At 42.7% G+C, this 20,504-nt stretch overlaps 11 non-coding genes across 11 annotated transcripts; all 11 read right to left on the bottom strand.

Annotated features, from left to right (window-relative positions):
* Positions 1-1,420: 1,420 nt before the first annotated feature.
* Positions 1,421-1,539, bottom strand: LOC134062990 (5S ribosomal RNA). The gene has a single exon (XR_009935766.1). It is a non-coding gene; the product is annotated as a 5S ribosomal RNA (ribosomal RNA).
* Positions 1,540-3,176: 1,637 nt separating this feature from the next.
* LOC134062991 (5S ribosomal RNA) lies at positions 3,177-3,295 on the bottom strand. The gene has a single exon (XR_009935767.1). It is a non-coding gene; the product is annotated as a 5S ribosomal RNA (ribosomal RNA).
* A 1,637-nt stretch (positions 3,296-4,932) lies between these two features.
* On the bottom strand, positions 4,933-5,051 carry LOC134063177 (5S ribosomal RNA). The gene has a single exon (XR_009935949.1). It is a non-coding gene; the product is annotated as a 5S ribosomal RNA (ribosomal RNA).
* Positions 5,052-6,688: 1,637 nt separating this feature from the next.
* Positions 6,689-6,807, bottom strand: LOC134062993 (5S ribosomal RNA). The gene has a single exon (XR_009935769.1). It is a non-coding gene; the product is annotated as a 5S ribosomal RNA (ribosomal RNA).
* Positions 6,808-8,444: 1,637 nt separating this feature from the next.
* Positions 8,445-8,563, bottom strand: LOC134062994 (5S ribosomal RNA). Its single transcript, XR_009935770.1, has one exon. It is a non-coding gene; the product is annotated as a 5S ribosomal RNA (ribosomal RNA).
* Positions 8,564-10,200: 1,637 nt separating this feature from the next.
* Positions 10,201-10,319, bottom strand: LOC134062995 (5S ribosomal RNA). Its single transcript, XR_009935771.1, has one exon. It is a non-coding gene; the product is annotated as a 5S ribosomal RNA (ribosomal RNA).
* A 1,638-nt stretch (positions 10,320-11,957) lies between these two features.
* Positions 11,958-12,076, bottom strand: LOC134062996 (5S ribosomal RNA). The gene has a single exon (XR_009935772.1). It is a non-coding gene; the product is annotated as a 5S ribosomal RNA (ribosomal RNA).
* Positions 12,077-13,713: 1,637 nt separating this feature from the next.
* On the bottom strand, positions 13,714-13,832 carry LOC134062997 (5S ribosomal RNA). The gene has a single exon (XR_009935773.1). It is a non-coding gene; the product is annotated as a 5S ribosomal RNA (ribosomal RNA).
* Positions 13,833-15,469: 1,637 nt separating this feature from the next.
* LOC134062998 (5S ribosomal RNA) lies at positions 15,470-15,588 on the bottom strand. Its single transcript, XR_009935774.1, has one exon. It is a non-coding gene; the product is annotated as a 5S ribosomal RNA (ribosomal RNA).
* Positions 15,589-17,226: 1,638 nt separating this feature from the next.
* Positions 17,227-17,345, bottom strand: LOC134062999 (5S ribosomal RNA). Its single transcript, XR_009935775.1, has one exon. It is a non-coding gene; the product is annotated as a 5S ribosomal RNA (ribosomal RNA).
* A 1,638-nt stretch (positions 17,346-18,983) lies between these two features.
* Positions 18,984-19,102, bottom strand: LOC134063000 (5S ribosomal RNA). The gene has a single exon (XR_009935776.1). It is a non-coding gene; the product is annotated as a 5S ribosomal RNA (ribosomal RNA).
* Between the last annotated feature and the right edge of the window lie 1,402 nt (positions 19,103-20,504).

Here is a 20,504-nt window from a genome sequence, read left to right on the forward strand (position 1 = left end):
GTACTGACAGAAGAGTTTGGTTAGGCAAGTGCATATACTTTACTCACAGTTCAACACACATAGGGCAGCTTTATCTCTGATTAAAACGCTCACAGATTTGTTTAGAAGCTAAAGAAATTGTAATGGTGACATAGCATGGCAAAAACCACTTGGTGTACACCATTTGAAACTACCACAAGTAAATTAGAAAATGTCACTGGAGTAAAAAAAAAAAAAAAAGCTCAGCTTTTCAAACAAAGATGATACTCAAAGCTAAGGAGAGAAATCAGTGTCTGGCCATGCATGAGAATATAAAACCACTAAGTATTTGATGGGATATAAAAAATAAAAAAAAAAATCCTTTTTTTAAGCGGAGCGAAAACACAGGGGATGTTTCATTGGAGAGAACAACCCTAATTTACAATTCATGAAATATAAGCTTCGTTTTAGAAACGTAGCCTCTCAATGAAAACAACGTACACATACCGGTCGGGATGCAGACGCTCCGAGTTGGGTCTCTGGCCAGTTAGGATTGCGCCTTCAGGTCATGTGTTGTGAAGAGGGTTGTTTCATGGATCCGCTTTGCTTCAACTTCGCCACGGAGAAAGTAAAAACAACTGCTCCAACTGCAGTTCTCTACTGGTGTGCTAGAGTCACTGGCAGCCAATGACCCATACATGTCCACAAATGTACACTAACGACGGAAAGCGTGGCGCTCCCTCCGGCGACGGAGACGTGAATGAGCGCTTCTCCTTAGCGCACGGTTTATATAGGCCTTATACGTAATAGTAGACACACGTCAATCGAATGCTGCATCTAATACGACAACATAGGCTATGTAGTAGCAACTGCTGTCAAGCAAAACTTCATGAAGCACGCTGATATTAGCTTTTCAAATATCAATTCGCTGTGCGTAAAAACAGGAACTTTGGTCACTCGCTCTACTCGGACATCCTGAAACGAGTAACCTACAGTTGTTCAGGAAAACACCACAATATCTGGGATGTCGACAGCCATGCAGACTGTAGGCTATTATCCATACTCAGGCAGTGTTGAAAAAATGACTTTGCAGCTCTTGGGCGAATGAACACAGCGAGACCGGGAATTGTACAAAACGGTGAAAACTAAAGGGACATAGAAAACAAAGCTGTCACCCCCCAAAAATAAGCTAAACATTCCAGATGAAAACAAGCACTAAAACTCCCCCAATCCGCCAACTGTTGACAGTCAACTCGTGCAATTTTGTTCGACCTGTTGCTGGCTTAGCCTATATTTCCTACCTATGCATTTAGTTATTTATTTATTTATTTATTTATTTATTTTGCTTTCAAACGGAGGAAGCAAATATTCAAAGGGGTTGGAACATCTACGTACTAGGGAGCAGGCACGCACAGACAGACAGCCTGAAAAAAAAAAAGTTGCACTGGCTGATGGAGAGAAAAGCTTACGGCACCTGGTATTCCCAGGCGGTCTCCCATCCAAGTACTAACCAGGCCCGACGCTGCTTAGCTTCCGAGATCGGACGAGATCGGGCGTGTTCAGCGTGGTATGGCCGTAAGCGAAAGCAACCGGCCAAAGTAACCTACTTAAAGCTCCCCAACCCGGGTTGGAGACGCGTGTGTTGTGAAAGGTGAGGTACGCTACAGTATGTGTTCATGAAAACAAGGGCGCATTTTCCGCGTGGAGTTCAACTTTGAAAGTGAAGAATACAACAAATGGCATTTAAAACTTGGTAACATTTCCAATAACTGTTCCTTCTTTATCCTAAAAACGAAGGGTACTGACAGAAGAGTTTGGTTAGGCAAGTGCATATACTTTACTCACAGTTCAACACACATAGGGCAGCTTTATCTCTGATTAAAACGCTCACAGATTTGTTTAGAAGCTAAAGAAATTGTAATGGTGACATAGCATGGCAAAAACCACTTGGTGTACACCATTTGAAACTACCACAAGTAAATTAGAAAACGTCACTGGAGTAAAAAAAAAAAAAAAAGCTCAGCTTTTCAAACAAAGATGATACTCAAAGCTAAGGAGAGAAATCAGTGTCTGGCCATGCATGAGAATATAAAACCACTAAGTATTTGATGGGATATAAAAAATAAAATAAAAAATCCTTTTTTTAAGCGGAGCGAAAACACAGGGGATGTTTCATTGGAGAGAACAACCCTAATTTACAATTCATGAAATATAAGCTTCGTTTTAGAAACGTAGCCTCTCAATGAAAACAACGTACACATACCGGTCGGGATGCAGACGCTCCGAGTTGGGTCTCTGGCCAGTTAGGATTGCGCCTTCAGGTCATGTGTTGTGAAGAGGGTTGTTTCATGGATCCGCTTTGCTTCAACTTCGCCACGGAGAAAGTAAAAACAACTGCTCCAACTGCAGTTCTCTACTGGTGTGCTAGAGTCACTGGCAGCCAATGATCCATACATGTCCACAAATGTACACTAACGACGGAAAGCGTGGCGCTCCCTCCGGCGACGGAGACGTGAATGAGCGCTTCTCCTTAGCGCACGGTTTATATAGGCCTTATACGTAATAGTAGACACACGTCAATCGAATGCTGCATCTAATACGACAACATAGGCTATGTAGTAGCAACTGCTGTCAAGCAAAACTTCATGAAGCACGCTGATATTAGCTTTTCAAATATCAATTCGCTGTGCGTAAAAACAGGAACTTTGGTCACTCGCTCTACTCGGACATCCTGAAACGAGTAACCTACAGTTGTTCAGGAAAACACCACAATATCTGGGATGTCGACAGCCATGCAGACTGTAGGCTATTATCCATACTCAGGCAGTGTTGAAAAAATGACTTTGCAGCTCTTGGGCGAATGAACACAGCGAGACCGGGAATTGTACAAAACGGTGAAAACTAAAGGGACATAGAAAACAAAGCTGTCACCCCCAAAAAATAAGCTAAACATTCCAGATGAAAACAAGCACTAAAACTCCCCCAATCCGCCAACTGTTGACAGTCAACTCGTGCAATTTTGTTCGACCTGTTGCTGGCTTAGCCTATATTTCCTACCTATGCATTTAGTTATTTATTTATTTATTTATTTATTTATTTTGCTTTCAAACGGAGGAAGCAAATATTCAAAGGGGTTGGAACATCTACGTACTAGGGAGCAGGCACGCACAGACAGACAGCCTGAAAAAAAAAAAGTTGCACTGGCTGATGGAGAGAAAAGCTTACGGCACCTGGTATTCCCAGGCGGTCTCCCATCCAAGTACTAACCAGGCCCGACGCTGCTTAGCTTCCGAGATCGGACGAGATCGGGCGTGTTCAGCGTGGTATGGCCGTAAGCGAAAGCAACCGGCCAAAGTAACCTACTTAAAGCTCCCCAACCCGGGTTGGAGACGCGTGTGTTGTGAAAGGTGAGGTACGCTACAGTATGTGTTCATGAAAACAAGGGCGCATTTTCCGCGTGGAGTTCAACTTTGAAAGTGAAGAATACAACAAATGGCATTTAAAACTTGGTAACATTTCCAATAACTGTTCCTTCTTTATCCTAAAAACGAAGGGTACTGACAGAAGAGTTTGGTTAGGCAAGTGCATATACTTTACTCACAGTTCAACACACATAGGGCAGCTTTATCTCTGATTAAAACGCTCACAGATTTGTTTAGAAGCTAAAGAAATTGTAATGGTGACATAGCATGGCAAAAACCACTTGGTGTACACCATTTGAAACTACCACAAGTAAATTAGAAAACGTCACTGGAGTAAAAAAAAAAAAAAAAGCTCAGCTTTTCAAACAAAGATGATACTCAAAGCTAAGGAGAGAAATCAGTGTCTGGCCATGCATGAGAATATAAAACCACTAAGTATTTGATGGGATATAAAAAATAAAATAAAAAATCCTTTTTTTAAGCGGAGCGAAAACACAGGGGATGTTTCATTGGAGAGAACAACCCTAATTTACAATTCATGAAATATAAGCTTCGTTTTAGAAACGTAGCCTCTCAATGAAAACAACGTACACATACCGGTCGGGATGCAGACGCTCCGAGTTGGGTCTCTGGCCAGTTAGGATTGCGCCTTCAGGTCATGTGTTGTGAAGAGGGTTGTTTCATGGATCCGCTTTGCTTCAACTTCGCCACGGAGAAAGTAAAAACAACTGCTCCAACTGCAGTTCTCTACTGGTGTGCTAGAGTCACTGGCAGCCAATGATCCATACATGTCCACAAATGTACACTAACGACGGAAAGCGTGGCGCTCCCTCCGGCGACGGAGACGTGAATGAGCGCTTCTCCTTAGCGCACGGTTTATATAGGCCTTATACGTAATAGTAGACACACGTCAATCGAATGCTGCATCTAATACGACAACATAGGCTATGTAGTAGCAACTGCTGTCAAGCAAAACTTCATGAAGCACGCTGATATTAGCTTTTCAAATATCAATTCGCTGTGCGTAAAAACAGGAACTTTGGTCACTCGCTCTACTCGGACATCCTGAAACGAGTAACCTACAGTTGTTCAGGAAAACACCACAATATCTGGGATGTCGACAGCCATGCAGACTGTAGGCTATTATCCATACTCAGGCAGTGTTGAAAAAATGACTTTGCAGCTCTTGGGCGAATGAACACAGCGAGACCGGGAATTGTACAAAACGGTGAAAACTAAAGGGACATAGAAAACAAAGCTGTCACCCCCAAAAAATAAGCTAAACATTCCAGATGAAAACAAGCACTAAAACTCCCCCAATCCGCCAACTGTTGACAGTCAACTCGTGCAATTTTGTTCGACCTGTTGCTGGCTTAGCCTATATTTCCTACCTATGCATTTAGTTATTTATTTATTTATTTATTTATTTATTTTGCTTTCAAACGGAGGAAGCAAATATTCAAAGGGGTTGGAACATCTACGTACTAGGGAGCAGGCACGCACAGACAGACAGCCTGAAAAAAAAAAAGTTGCACTGGCTGATGGAGAGAAAAACTTACGGCACCTGGTATTCCCAGGCGGTCTCCCATCCAAGTACTAACCAGGCCCGACGCTGCTTAGCTTCCGAGATCGGACGAGATCGGGCGTGTTCAGCGTGGTATGGCCGTAAGCGAAAGCAACCGGCCAAAGTAACCTACTTAAAGCTCCCCAACCCGGGTTGGAGACGCGTGTGTTGTGAAAGGTGAGGTACGCTACAGTATGTGTTCATGAAAACAAGGGCGCATTTTCCGCGTGGAGTTCAACTTTGAAAGTGAAGAATACAACAAATGGCATTTAAAACTTGGTAACATTTCCAATAACTGTTCCTTCTTTATCCTAAAAACGAAGGGTACTGACAGAAGAGTTTGGTTAGGCAAGTGCATATACTTTACTCACAGTTCAACACACATAGGGCAGCTTTATCTCTGATTAAAACGCTCACAGATTTGTTTAGAAGCTAAAGAAATTGTAATGGTGACATAGCATGGCAAAAACCACTTGGTGTACACCATTTGAAACTACCACAAGTAAATTAGAAAACGTCACTGGAGTAAAAAAAAAAAAAAAAGCTCAGCTTTTCAAACAAAGATGATACTCAAAGCTAAGGAGAGAAATCAGTGTCTGGCCATGCATGAGAATATAAAACCACTAAGTATTTGATGGGATATAAAAAATAAAATAAAAAATCCTTTTTTTAAGCGGAGCGAAAACACAGGGGATGTTTCATTGGAGAGAACAACCCTAATTTACAATTCATGAAATATAAGCTTCGTTTTAGAAACGTAGCCTCTCAATGAAAACAACGTACACATACCGGTCGGGATGCAGACGCTCCGAGTTGGGTCTCTGGCCAGTTAGGATTGCGCCTTCAGGTCATGTGTTGTGAAGAGGGTTGTTTCATGGATCCGCTTTGCTTCAACTTCGCCACGGAGAAAGTAAAAACAACTGCTCCAACTGCAGTTCTCTACTGGTGTGCTAGAGTCACTGGCAGCCAATGATCCATACATGTCCACAAATGTACACTAACGACGGAAAGCGTGGCGCTCCCTCCGGCGACGGAGACGTGAATGAGCGCTTCTCCTTAGCGCACGGTTTATATAGGCCTTATACGTAATAGTAGACACACGTCAATCGAATGCTGCATCTAATACGACAACATAGGCTATGTAGTAGCAACTGCTGTCAAGCAAAACTTCATGAAGCACGCTGATATTAGCTTTTCAAATATCAATTCGCTGTGCGTAAAAACAGGAACTTTGGTCACTCGCTCTACTCGGACATCCTGAAACGAGTAACCTACAGTTGTTCAGGAAAACACCACAATATCTGGGATGTCGACAGCCATGCAGACTGTAGGCTATTATCCATACTCAGGCAGTGTTGAAAAAATGACTTTGCAGCTCTTGGGCGAATGAACACAGCGAGACCGGGAATTGTACAAAACGGTGAAAACTAAAGGGACATAGAAAACAAAGCTGTCACCCCCAAAAAATAAGCTAAACATTCCAGATGAAAACAAGCACTAAAACTCCCCCAATCCGCCAACTGTTGACAGTCAACTCGTGCAATTTTGTTCGACCTGTTGCTGGCTTAGCCTATATTTCCTACCTATGCATTTAGTTATTTATTTATTTATTTATTTATTTATTTTGCTTTCAAACGGAGGAAGCAAATATTCAAAGGGGTTGGAACATCTACGTACTAGGGAGCAGGCACGCACAGACAGACAGCCTGAAAAAAAAAAAGTTGCACTGGCTGATGGAGAGAAAAGCTTACGGCACCTGGTATTCCCAGGCGGTCTCCCATCCAAGTACTAACCAGGCCCGACGCTGCTTAGCTTCCGAGATCGGACGAGATCGGGCGTGTTCAGCGTGGTATGGCCGTAAGCGAAAGCAACCGGCCAAAGTAACCTACTTAAAGCTCCACAACCCGGGTTGGAGACGCGTGTGTTGTGAAAGGTGAGGTACGCTACAGTATGTGTTCATGAAAACAAGGGCGCATTTTCCGCGTGGAGTTCAACTTTGAAAGTGAAGAATACAACAAATGGCATTTAAAACTTGGTAACATTTCCAATAACTGTTCCTTCTTTATCCTAAAAACGAAGGGTACTGACAGAAGAGTTTGGTTAGGCAAGTGCATATACTTTACTCACAGTTCAACACACATAGGGCAGCTTTATCTCTGATTAAAACGCTCACAGATTTGTTTAGAAGCTAAAGAAATTGTAATGGTGACATAGCATGGCAAAAACCACTTGGTGTACACCATTTGAAACTACCACAAGTAAATTAGAAAACGTCACTGGAGTAAAAAAAAAAAAAAAAGCTCAGCTTTTCAAACAAAGATGATACTCAAAGCTAAGGAGAGAAATCAGTGTCTGGCCATGCATGAGAATATAAAACCACTAAGTATTTGATGGGATATAAAAAATAAAATAAAAAATCCTTTTTTTAAGCGGAGCGAAAACACAGGGGATGTTTCATTGGAGAGAACAACCCTAATTTACAATTCATGAAATATAAGCTTCGTTTTAGAAACGTAGCCTCTCAATGAAAACAACGTACACATACCGGTCGGGATGCAGACGCTCCGAGTTGGGTCTCTGGCCAGTTAGGATTGCGCCTTCAGGTCATGTGTTGTGAAGAGGGTTGTTTCATGGATCCGCTTTGCTTCAACTTCGCCACGGAGAAAGTAAAAACAACTGCTCCAACTGCAGTTCTCTACTGGTGTGCTAGAGTCACTGGCAGCCAATGATCCATACATGTCCACAAATGTACACTAACGACGGAAAGCGTGGCGCTCCCTCCGGCGACGGAGACGTGAATGAGCGCTTCTCCTTAGCGCACGGTTTATATAGGCCTTATACGTAATAGTAGACACACGTCAATCGAATGCTGCATCTAATACGACAACATAGGCTATGTAGTAGCAACTGCTGTCAAGCAAAACTTCATGAAGCACGCTGATATTAGCTTTTCAAATATCAATTCGCTGTGCGTAAAAACAGGAACTTTGGTCACTCGCTCTACTCGGACATCCTGAAACGAGTAACCTACAGTTGTTCAGGAAAACACCACAATATCTGGGATGTCGACAGCCATGCAGACTGTAGGCTATTATCCATACTCAGGCAGTGTTGAAAAAATGACTTTGCAGCTCTTGGGCGAATGAACACAGCGAGACCGGGAATTGTACAAAACGGTGAAAACTAAAGGGACATAGAAAACAAAGCTGTCACCCCCAAAAAATAAGCTAAACATTCCAGATGAAAACAAGCACTAAAACTCCCCCAATCCGCCAACTGTTGACAGTCAACTCGTGCAATTTTGTTCGACCTGTTGCTGGCTTAGCCTATATTTCCTACCTATGCATTTAGTTATTTATTTATTTATTTATTTATTTATTTTGCTTTCAAACGGAGGAAGCAAATATTCAAAGGGGTTGGAACATCTACGTACTAGGGAGCAGGCACGCACAGACAGACAGCCTGAAAAAAAAAAAGTTGCACTGGCTGATGGAGAGAAAAGCTTACGGCACCTGGTATTCCCAGGCGGTCTCCCATCCAAGTACTAACCAGGCCCGACGCTGCTTAGCTTCCGAGATCGGACGAGATCGGGCGTGTTCAGCGTGGTATGGCCGTAAGCGAAAGCAACCGGCCAAAGTAACCTACTTAAAGCTCCACAACCCGGGTTGGAGACGCGTGTGTTGTGAAAGGTGAGGTACGCTACAGTATGTGTTCATGAAAACAAGGGCGCATTTTCCGCGTGGAGTTCAACTTTGAAAGTGAAGAATACAACAAATGGCATTTAAAACTTGGTAACATTTCCAATAACTGTTCCTTCTTTATCCTAAAAACGAAGGGTACTGACAGAAGAGTTTGGTTAGGCAAGTGCATATACTTTACTCACAGTTCAACACACATAGGGCAGCTTTATCTCTGATTAAAACGCTCACAGATTTGTTTAGAAGCTAAAGAAATTGTAATGGTGACATAGCATGGCAAAAACCACTTGGTGTACACCATTTGAAACTACCACAAGTAAATTAGAAAACGTCACTGGAGTAAAAAAAAAAAAAAAAGCTCAGCTTTTCAAACAAAGATGATACTCAAAGCTAAGGAGAGAAATCAGTGTCTGGCCATGCATGAGAATATAAAACCACTAAGTATTTGATGGGATATAAAAAATAAAATAAAAAATCCTTTTTTTAAGCGGAGCGAAAACACAGGGGATGTTTCATTGGAGAGAACAACCCTAATTTACAATTCATGAAATATAAGCTTCGTTTTAGAAACGTAGCCTCTCAATGAAAACAACGTACACATACCGGTCGGGATGCAGACGCTCCGAGTTGGGTCTCTGGCCAGTTAGGATTGCGCCTTCAGGTCATGTGTTGTGAAGAGGGTTGTTTCATGGATCCGCTTTGCTTCAACTTCGCCACGGAGAAAGTAAAAACAACTGCTCCAACTGCAGTTCTCTACTGGTGTGCTAGAGTCACTGGCAGCCAATGATCCATACATGTCCACAAATGTACACTAACGACGGAAAGCGTGGCGCTCCCTCCGGCGACGGAGACGTGAATGAGCGCTTCTCCTTAGCGCACGGTTTATATAGGCCTTATACGTAATAGTAGACACACGTCAATCGAATGCTGCATCTAATACGACAACATAGGCTATGTAGTAGCAACTGCTGTCAAGCAAAACTTCATGAAGCACGCTGATATTAGCTTTTCAAATATCAATTCGCTGTGCGTAAAAACAGGAACTTTGGTCACTCGCTCTACTCGGACATCCTGAAACGAGTAACCTACAGTTGTTCAGGAAAACACCACAATATCTGGGATGTCGACAGCCATGCAGACTGTAGGCTATTATCCATACTCAGGCAGTGTTGAAAAAATGACTTTGCAGCTCTTGGGCGAATGAACACAGCGAGACCGGGAATTGTACAAAACGGTGAAAACTAAAGGGACATAGAAAACAAAGCTGTCACCCCCAAAAAATAAGCTAAACATTCCAGATGAAAACAAGCACTAAAACTCCCCCAATCCGCCAACTGTTGACAGTCAACTCGTGCAATTTTGTTCGACCTGTTGCTGGCTTAGCCTATATTTCCTACCTATGCATTTAGTTATTTATTTATTTATTTATTTATTTATTTTGCTTTCAAACGGAGGAAGCAAATATTCAAAGGGGTTGGAACATCTACGTACTAGGGAGCAGGCACGCACAGACAGACAGCCTGAAAAAAAAAAAGTTGCACTGGCTGATGGAGAGAAAAGCTTACGGCACCTGGTATTCCCAGGCGGTCTCCCATCCAAGTACTAACCAGGCCCGACGCTGCTTAGCTTCCGAGATCGGACGAGATCGGGCGTGTTCAGCGTGGTATGGCCGTAAGCGAAAGCAACCGGCCAAAGTAACCTACTTAAAGCTCCCCAACCCGGGTTGGAGACGCGTGTGTTGTGAAAGGTGAGGTACGCTACAGTATGTGTTCATGAAAACAAGGGCGCATTTTCCGCGTGGAGTTCAACTTTGAAAGTGAAGAATACAACAAATGGCATTTAAAACTTGGTAACATTTCCAATAACTGTTCCTTCTTTATCCTAAAAACGAAGGGTACTGACAGAAGAGTTTGGTTAGGCAAGTGCATATACTTTACTCACAGTTCAACACACATAGGGCAGCTTTATCTCTGATTAAAACGCTCACAGATTTGTTTAGAAGCTAAAGAAATTGTAATGGTGACATAGCATGGCAAAAACCACTTGGTGTACACCATTTGAAACTACCACAAGTAAATTAGAAAACGTCACTGGAGTAAAAAAAAAAAAAAAAGCTCAGCTTTTCAAACAAAGATGATACTCAAAGCTAAGGAGAGAAATCAGTGTCTGGCCATGCATGAGAATATAAAACCACTAAGTATTTGATGGGATATAAAAAATAAAATAAAAAATCCTTTTTTTAAGCGGAGCGAAAACACAGGGGATGTTTCATTGGAGAGAACAACCCTAATTTACAATTCATGAAATATAAGCTTCGTTTTAGAAACGTAGCCTCTCAATGAAAACAACGTACACATACCGGTCGGGATGCAGACGCTCCGAGTTGGGTCTCTGGCCAGTTAGGATTGCGCCTTCAGGTCATGTGTTGTGAAGAGGGTTGTTTCATGGATCCGCTTTGCTTCAACTTCGCCACGGAGAAAGTAAAAACAACTGCTCCAACTGCAGTTCTCTACTGGTGTGCTAGAGTCACTGGCAGCCAATGATCCATACATGTCCACAAATGTACACTAACGACGGAAAGCGTGGCGCTCCCTCCGGCGACGGAGACGTGAATGAGCGCTTCTCCTTAGCGCACGGTTTATATAGGCCTTATACGTAATAGTAGACACACGTCAATCGAATGCTGCATCTAATACGACAACATAGGCTATGTAGTAGCAACTGCTGTCAAGCAAAACTTCATGAAGCACGCTGATATTAGCTTTTCAAATATCAATTCGCTGTGCGTAAAAACAGGAACTTTGGTCACTCGCTCTACTCGGACATCCTGAAACGAGTAACCTACAGTTGTTCAGGAAAACACCACAATATCTGGGATGTCGACAGCCATGCAGACTGTAGGCTATTATCCATACTCAGGCAGTGTTGAAAAAATGACTTTGCAGCTCTTGGGCGAATGAACACAGCGAGACCGGGAATTGTACAAAACGGTGAAAACTAAAGGGACATAGAAAACAAAGCTGTCACCCCCAAAAAATAAGCTAAACATTCCAGATGAAAACAAGCACTAAAACTCCCCCAATCCGCCAACTGTTGACAGTCAACTCGTGCAATTTTGTTCGACCTGTTGCTGGCTTAGCCTATATTTCCTACCTATGCATTTAGTTATTTATTTATTTATTTATTTATTTATTTTGCTTTCAAACGGAGGAAGCAAATATTCAAAGGGGTTGGAACATCTACGTACTAGGGAGCAGGCACGCACAGACAGACAGCCTGAAAAAAAAAAAAGTTGCACTGGCTGATGGAGAGAAAAGCTTACGGCACCTGGTATTCCCAGGCGGTCTCCCATCCAAGTACTAACCAGGCCCGACGCTGCTTAGCTTCCGAGATCGGACGAGATCGGGCGTGTTCAGCGTGGTATGGCCGTAAGCGAAAGCAACCGGCCAAAGTAACCTACTTAAAGCTCCCCAACCCGGGTTGGAGACGCGTGTGTTGTGAAAGGTGAGGTACGCTACAGTATGTGTTCATGAAAACAAGGGCGCATTTTCCGCGTGGAGTTCAACTTTGAAAGTGAAGAATACAACAAATGGCATTTAAAACTTGGTAACATTTCCAATAACTGTTCCTTCTTTATCCTAAAAACGAAGGGTACTGACAGAAGAGTTTGGTTAGGCAAGTGCATATACTTTACTCACAGTTCAACACACATAGGGCAGCTTTATCTCTGATTAAAACGCTCAGAGATTTGTTTAGAAGCTAAAGAAATTGTAATGGTGACATAGCATGGCAAAAACCACTTGGTGTACACCATTTGAAACTACCACAAGTAAATTAGAAAACGTCACTGGAGTAAAAAAAAAAAAAAAAGCTCAGCTTTTCAAACAAAGATGATACTCAAAGCTAAGGAGAGAAATCAGTGTCTGGCCATGCATGAGAATATAAAACCACTAAGTATTTGATGGGATATAAAAAATAAAATAAAAAATCCTTTTTTTAAGCGGAGCGAAAACACAGGGGATGTTTCATTGGAGAGAACAACCCTAATTTACAATTCATGAAATATAAGCTTCGTTTTAGAAACGTAGCCTCTCAATGAAAACAACGTACACATACCGGTCGGGATGCAGACGCTCCGAGTTGGGTCTCTGGCCAGTTAGGATTGCGCCTTCAGGTCATGTGTTGTGAAGAGGGTTGTTTCATGGATCCGCTTTGCTTCAACTTCGCCACGGAGAAAGTAAAAACAACTGCTCCAACTGCAGTTCTCTACTGGTGTGCTAGAGTCACTGGCAGCCAATGATCCATACATGTCCACAAATGTACACTAACGACGGAAAGCGTGGCGCTCCCTCCGGCGACGGAGACGTGAATGAGCGCTTCTCCTTAGCGCACGGTTTATATAGGCCTTATACGTAATAGTAGACACACGTCAATCGAATGCTGCATCTAATACGACAACATAGGCTATGTAGTAGCAACTGCTGTCAAGCAAAACTTCATGAAGCACGCTGATATTAGCTTTTCAAATATCAATTCGCTGTGCGTAAAAACAGGAACTTTGGTCACTCGCTCTACTCGGACATCCTGAAACGAGTAACCTACAGTTGTTCAGGAAAACACCACAATATCTGGGATGTCGACAGCCATGCAGACTGTAGGCTATTATCCATACTCAGGCAGTGTTGAAAAAATGACTTTGCAGCTCTTGGGCGAATGAACACAGCGAGACCGGGAATTGTACAAAACGGTGAAAACTAAAGGGACATAGAAAACAAAGCTGTCACCCCCAAAAAATAAGCTAAACATTCCAGATGAAAACAAGCACTAAAACTCCCCCAATCCGCCAACTGTTGACAGTCAACTCGTGCAATTTTGTTCGACCTGTTGCTGGCTTAGCCTATATTTCCTACCTATGCATTTAGTTATTTATTTATTTATTTATTTATTTATTTTGCTTTCAAACGGAGGAAGCAAATATTCAAAGGGGTTGGAACATCTACGTACTAGGGAGCAGGCACGCACAGACAGACAGCCTGAAAAAAAAAAAGTTGCACTGGCTGATGGAGAGAAAAGCTTACGGCACCTGGTATTCCCAGGCGGTCTCCCATCCAAGTACTAACCAGGCCCGACGCTGCTTAGCTTCCGAGATCGGACGAGATCGGGCGTGTTCAGCGTGGTATGGCCGTAAGCGAAAGCAACCGGCCAAAGTAACCTACTTAAAGCTCCCCAACCCGGGTTGGAGACGCGTGTGTTGTGAAAGGTGAGGTACGCTACAGTATGTGTTCATGAAAACAAGGGCGCATTTTCCGCGTGGAGTTCAACTTTGAAAGTGAAGAATACAACAAATGGCATTTAAAACTTGGTAACATTTCCAATAACTGTTCCTTCTTTATCCTAAAAACGAAGGGTACTGACAGAAGAGTTTGGTTAGGCAAGTGCATATACTTTACTCACAGTTCAACACACATAGGGCAGCTTTATCTCTGATTAAAACGCTCACAGATTTGTTTAGAAGCTAAAGAAATTGTAATGGTGACATAGCATGGCAAAAACCACTTGGTGTACACCATTTGAAACTACCACAAGTAAATTAGAAAACGTCACTGGAGTAAAAAAAAAAAAAAAAGCTCAGCTTTTCAAACAAAGATGATACTCAAAGCTAAGGAGAGAAATCAGTGTCTGGCCATGCATGAGAATATAAAACCACTAAGTATTTGATGGGATATAAAAAATAAAATAAAAAATCCTTTTTTTAAGCGGAGCGAAAACACAGGGGATGTTTCATTGGAGAGAACAGCCCTAATTTACAATTCATGAAATATAAGCTTCGTTTTAGAAACGTAGCCTCTCAATGAAAACAACGTACACATACCGGTCGGGATGCAGACGCTCCGAGTTGGGTCTCTGGCCAGTTAGGATTGCGCCTTCAGGTCATGTGTTGTGAAGAGGGTTGTTTCATGGATCCGCTTTGCTTCAACTTCGCCACGGAGAAAGTAAAAACAACTGCTCCAACTGCAGTTCTCTACTGGTGTGCTAGAGTCACTGGCAGCCAATGATCCATACATGTCCACAAATGTACACTAACGACGGAAAGCGTGGCGCTCCCTCCGGCGACGGAGACGTGAATGAGCGCTTCTCCTTAGCGCACGGTTTATATAGGCCTTATACGTAATAGTAGACACACGTCAATCGAATGCTGCATCTAATACGACAACATAGGCTATGTAGTAGCAACTGCTGTCAAGCAAAACTTCATGAAGCACGCTGATATTAGCTTTTCAAATATCAATTCGCTGTGCGTAAAAACAGGAACTTTGGTCACTCGCTCTACTCGGACATCCTGAAACGAGTAACCTACAGTTGTTCAGGAAAACACCACAATATCTGGGATGTCGACAGCCATGCAGACTGTAGGCTATTATCCATACTCAGGCAGTGTTGAAAAAATGACTTTGCAGCTCTTGGGCGAATGAACACAGCGAGACCGGGAATTGTACAAAACGGTGAAAACTAAAGGGACATAGAAAACAAAGCTGTCACCCCCAAAAAATAAGCTAAACATTCCAGATGAAAACAAGCACTAAAACTCCCCCAATCCGCCAACTGTTGACAGTCAACTCGTGCAATTTTGTTCGACCTGTTGCTGGCTTAGCCTATATTTCCTACCTATGCATTTAGTTATTTATTTATTTATTTATTTATTTATTTTGCTTTCAAACGGAGGAAGCAAATATTCAAAGGGGTTGGAACATCTACGTACTAGGGAGCAGGCACGCACAGACAGACAGCCTGAAAAAAAAAAAGTTGCACTGGCTGATGGAGAGAAAAGCTTACGGCACCTGGTATTCCCAGGCGGTCTCCCATCCAAGTACTAACCAGGCCCGACGCTGCTTAGCTTCCGAGATCGGACGAGATCGGGCGTGTTCAGCGTGGTATGGCCGTAAGCGAAAGCAACCGGCCAAAGTAACCTACTTAAAGCTCCCCAACCCGGGTTGGAGACGCGTGTGTTGTGAAAGGTGAGGTACGCTACAGTATGTGTTCATGAAAACAAGGGCGCATTTTCCGCGTGGAGTTCAACTTTGAAAGTGAAGAATACAACAAATGGCATTTAAAACTTGGTAACATTTCCAATAACTGTTCCTTCTTTATCCTAAAAACGAAGGGTACTGACAGAAGAGTTTGGTTAGGCAAGTGCATATACTTTACTCACAGTTCAACACACATAGGGCAGCTTTATCTCTGATTAAAACGCTCACAGATTTGTTTAGAAGCTAAAGAAATTGTAATGGTGACATAGCATGGCAAAAACCACTTGGTGTACACCATTTGAAACTACCACAAGTAAATTAGAAAACGTCACTGGAGTAAAAAAAAAAAAAAAAGCTCAGCTTTTCAAACAAAGATGATACTCAAAGCTAAGGAGAGAAATCAGTGTCTGGCCATGCATGAGAATATAAAACCACTAAGTATTTGATGGGATATAAAAAATAAAATAAAAAAATCCTTTTTTTAAGCGGAGCGAAAACACAGGGGATGTTTCATTGGAGAGAACAGCCCTAATTTACAATTCATGAAATATAAGCTTCGTTTTAGAAACGTAGCCTCTCAATGAAAACAACGTACACATACCGGTCGGGATGCAGACGCTCCGAGTTGGGTCTCTGGCCAGTTAGGATTGCGCCTTCAGGTCATGTGTTGTGAAGAGGGTTGTTTCATGGATCCGCTTTGCTTCAACTTCGCCACGGAGAAAGTAAAAACAACTGCTCCAACTGCAGTTCTCTACTGGTGTGCTAGAGTCACTGGCAGCCAATGATCCATACATGTCCACAAATGTACACTAACGACGGAAAGCGTGGCGCTCCCTCCGGCGACGGAGACGTGAATGAGCGCTTCTCCTTAGCGCACGGTTTATATAGGCCTTATACGTAATAGTAGACACACGTCAATCGAATGCTGCATCTAATACGACAACATAGGCTATGTAGTAGCAACTGCTGTCAAGCAAAACTTCATGAAGCACGCTGATATTAGCTTTTCAAATATCAATTCGCTGTGCGTAAAAACAGGAACTTTGGTCACTCGCTCTACTCGGACATCCTGAAACGAGTAACCTACAGTTGTTCAGGAAAACACCACAATATCTGGGATGTCGACAGCCATGCAGACTGTAGGCTATTATCCATACTCAGGCAGTGTTGAAAAAATGACTTTGCAGCTCTTGGGCGAATGAACACAGCGAGACCGGGAATTGTACAAAACGGTGAAAACTAAAGGGACATAGAAAACAAAGCTGTCACCCCCAAAAAATAAGCTAAACATTCCAGATGAAAACAAGCACTAAAACTCCCCCAATCCGCCAACTGTTGACAGTCAACTCGTGCAATTTTGTTCGACCTGTTGCTGGCTTAGCCTATATTTCCTACCTATGCATTTAGTTATTTATTTATTTATTTATTTATTTATTTTGCTTTCAAACGGAGGAAGCAAATATTCAAAGGGGTTGGAACATCTACGTACTAGGGAGCAGGCACGCACAGACAGACAGCCTGAAAAAAAAAAAGTTGCACTGGCTGATGGAGAGAAAAGCTTACGGCACCTGGTATTCCCAGGCGGTCTCCCATCCAAGTACTAACCAGGCCCGACGCTGCTTAGCTTCCGAGATCGGACGAGATCGGGCGTGTTCAGCGTGGTATGGCCGTAAGCGAAAGCAACCGGCCAAAGTAACCTACTTAAAGCTCCCCAACCCGGGTTGGAGACGCGTGTGTTGTGAAAGGTGAGGTACGCTACAGTATGTGTTCATGAAAACAAGGGCGCATTTTCCGCGTGGAGTTCAACTTTGAAAGTGAAGAATACAACAAATGGCATTTAAAACTTGGTAACATTTCCAATAACTGTTCCTTCTTTATCCTAAAAACGAAGGGTACTGACAGAAGAGTTTGGTTAGGCAAGTGCATATACTTTACTCACAGTTCAACACACATAGGGCAGCTTTATCTCTGATTAAAACGCTCAGAGATTTGTTTAGAAGCTAAAGAAATTGTAATGGTGACATAGCATGGCAAAAACCACTTGGTGTACACCATTTGAAACTACCACAAGTAAATTAGAAAACGTCACTGGAGTAAAAACAAAAAAAAAAGCTCAGCTTTTCAAACAAAGATGATACTCAAAGCTAAGGAGAGAAATCAGTGTCTGGCCATGCATGAGAATATAAAACCACTAAGTATTTGATGGGATATAAAAAATAAAATAAAAAAATCCTTTTTTTAAGCGGAGCGAAAACACAGGGGATGTTTCATTGGAGAGAACAGCCCTAATTTACAATTCATGAAATATAAGCTTCGTTTTAGAAACGTAGCCTCTCAATGAAAACAACGTACACATACCGGTCGGGATGCAGACGCTCCGAGTTGGGTCTCTGGCCAGTTAGGATTGCGCCTTCAGGTCATGTGTTGTGAAGAGGGTTGTTTCATGGATCCGCTTTGCTTCAACTTCGCCACGGAGAAAGTAAAAACAACTGCTCCAACTGCAGTTCTCTACTGGTGTGCTAGAGTCACTGGCAGCCAATGATCCATACATGTCCACAAATGTACACTAACGACGGAAAGCGTGGCGCTCCCTCCGGCGACGGAGACGTGAATGAGCGCTTCTCCTTAGCGCACGGTTTATATAGGCCTTATACGTAATAGTAGACACACGTCAATCGAATGCTGCATCTAATACGACAACATAGGCTATGTAGTAGCAACTGCTGTCAAGCAAAACTTCATGAAGCACGCTGATATTAGCTTTTCAAATATCAATTCGCTGTGCGTAAAAACAGGAACTTTGGTCACTCGCTCTACTCGGACATCCTGAAACGAGTAACCTACAGTTGTTCAGGAAAACACCACAATATCTGGGATGTCGACAGCCATGCAGACTGTAGGCTATTATCCATACTCAGGCAGTGTTGAAAAAATGACTTTGCAGCTCTTGGGCGAATGAACACAGCGAGACCGGGAATTGTACAAAACGGTGAAAACTAAAGGGACATAGAAAACAAAGCTGTCACCCCCAAAAAATAAGCTAAACATTCCAGATGAAAACAAGCACTAAAACTCCCCCAATCCGCCAACTGTTGACAGTCAACTCGTGCAATTTTGTTCGACCTGTTGCTGGCTTAGCCTATATTTCCTACCTATGCATTTAGTTATTTATTTATTTATTTATTTATTTATTTTGCTTTCAAACGGAGGAAGCAAATATTCAAAGGGGTTGGAACATCTACGTACTAGGGAGCAGGCACGCACAGACAGACAGCCTGAAAAAAAAAAAGTTGCACTGGCTGATGGAGAGAAAAGCTTACGGCACCTGGTATTCCCAGGCGGTCTCCCATCCAAGTACTAACCAGGCCCGACGCTGCTTAGCTTCCGAGATCGGACGAGATCGGGCGTGTTCAGCGTGGTATGGCCGTAAGCGAAAGCAACCGGCCAAAGTAACCTACTTAAAGCTCCCCAACCCGGGTTGGAGACGCGTGTGTTGTGAAAGGTGAGGTACGCTACAGTATGTGTTCATGAAAACAAGGGCGCATTTTCCGCGTGGAGTTCAACTTTGAAAGTGAAGAATACAACAAATGGCATTTAAAACTTGGTAACATTTCCAATAACTGTTCCTTCTTTATCCTAAAAACGAAGGGTACTGACAGAAGAGTTTGGTTAGGCAAGTGCATATACTTTACTCACAGTTCAACACACATAGGGCAGCTTTATCTCTGATTAAAACGCTCACAGATTTGTTTAGAAGCTAAAGAAATTGTAATGGTGACATAGCATGGCAAAAACCACTTGGTGTACACCATTTGAAACTACCACAAGTAAATTAGAAAACGTCACTGGAGTAAAAAAAAAAAAAAAAGCTCAGCTTTTCAAACAAAGATGATACTCAAAGCTAAGGAGAGAAATCAGTGTCTGGCCATGCATGAGAATATAAAACCACTAAGTATTTGATGGGATATAAAAAATAAAATAAAAAATCCTTTTTTTAAGCGGAGCGAAAACACAGGGGATGTTTCATTGGAGAGAACAACCCTAATTTACAATTCATGAAATATAAGCTTCGTTTTAGAAACGTAGCCTCTCAATGAAAACAACGTACACATACCGGTCGGGATGCAGACGCTCCGAGTTGGGTCTCTGGCCAGTTAGGATTGCGCCTTCAGGTCATGTGTTGTGAAGAGGGTTGTTTCATGGATCCGCTTTGCTTCAACTTCGCCACGGAGAAAGTAAAAACAACTGCTCCAACTGCAGTTCTCTACTGGTGTGCTAGAGTCACTGGCAGCCAATGATCCATACATGTCCACAAATGTACACTAACGACGGAAAGCGTGGCGCTCCCTCCGGCGACGGAGACGTGAATGAGCGCTTCTCCTTAGCGCACGGTTTATATAGGCCTTATACGTAATAGTAGACACACGTCAATCGAATGCTGCATCTAATACGACAACATAGGCTATGTAGTAGCAACTGCTGTCAAGCAAAACTTCATGAAGCACGCTGATATTAGCTTTTCAAATATCAATTCGCTGTGCGTAAAAACAGGAACTTTGGTCACTCGCTCTACTCGGACATCCTGAAACGAGTAACCTACAGTTGTTCAGGAAAACACCACAATATCTGGGATGTCGACAGCCATGCAGACTGTAGGCTATTATCCATACTCAGGCAGTGTTGAAAAAATGACTTTGCAGCTCTTGGGCGAATGAACACAGCGAGACCGGGAATTGTACAAAACGGTGAAAACTAAAGGGACATAGAAAACAAAGCTGTCACCCCCAAAAAATAAGCTAAACATTCCAGATGAAAACAAGCACTAAAACTCCCC

The sequence above is a fragment of the Sardina pilchardus genome, chromosome 17 (genome assembly GCF_963854185.1).
Source record: "Sardina pilchardus chromosome 17, fSarPil1.1, whole genome shotgun sequence".
Lineage (NCBI taxonomy): Eukaryota > Metazoa > Chordata > Actinopteri > Clupeiformes > Clupeidae > Sardina > Sardina pilchardus.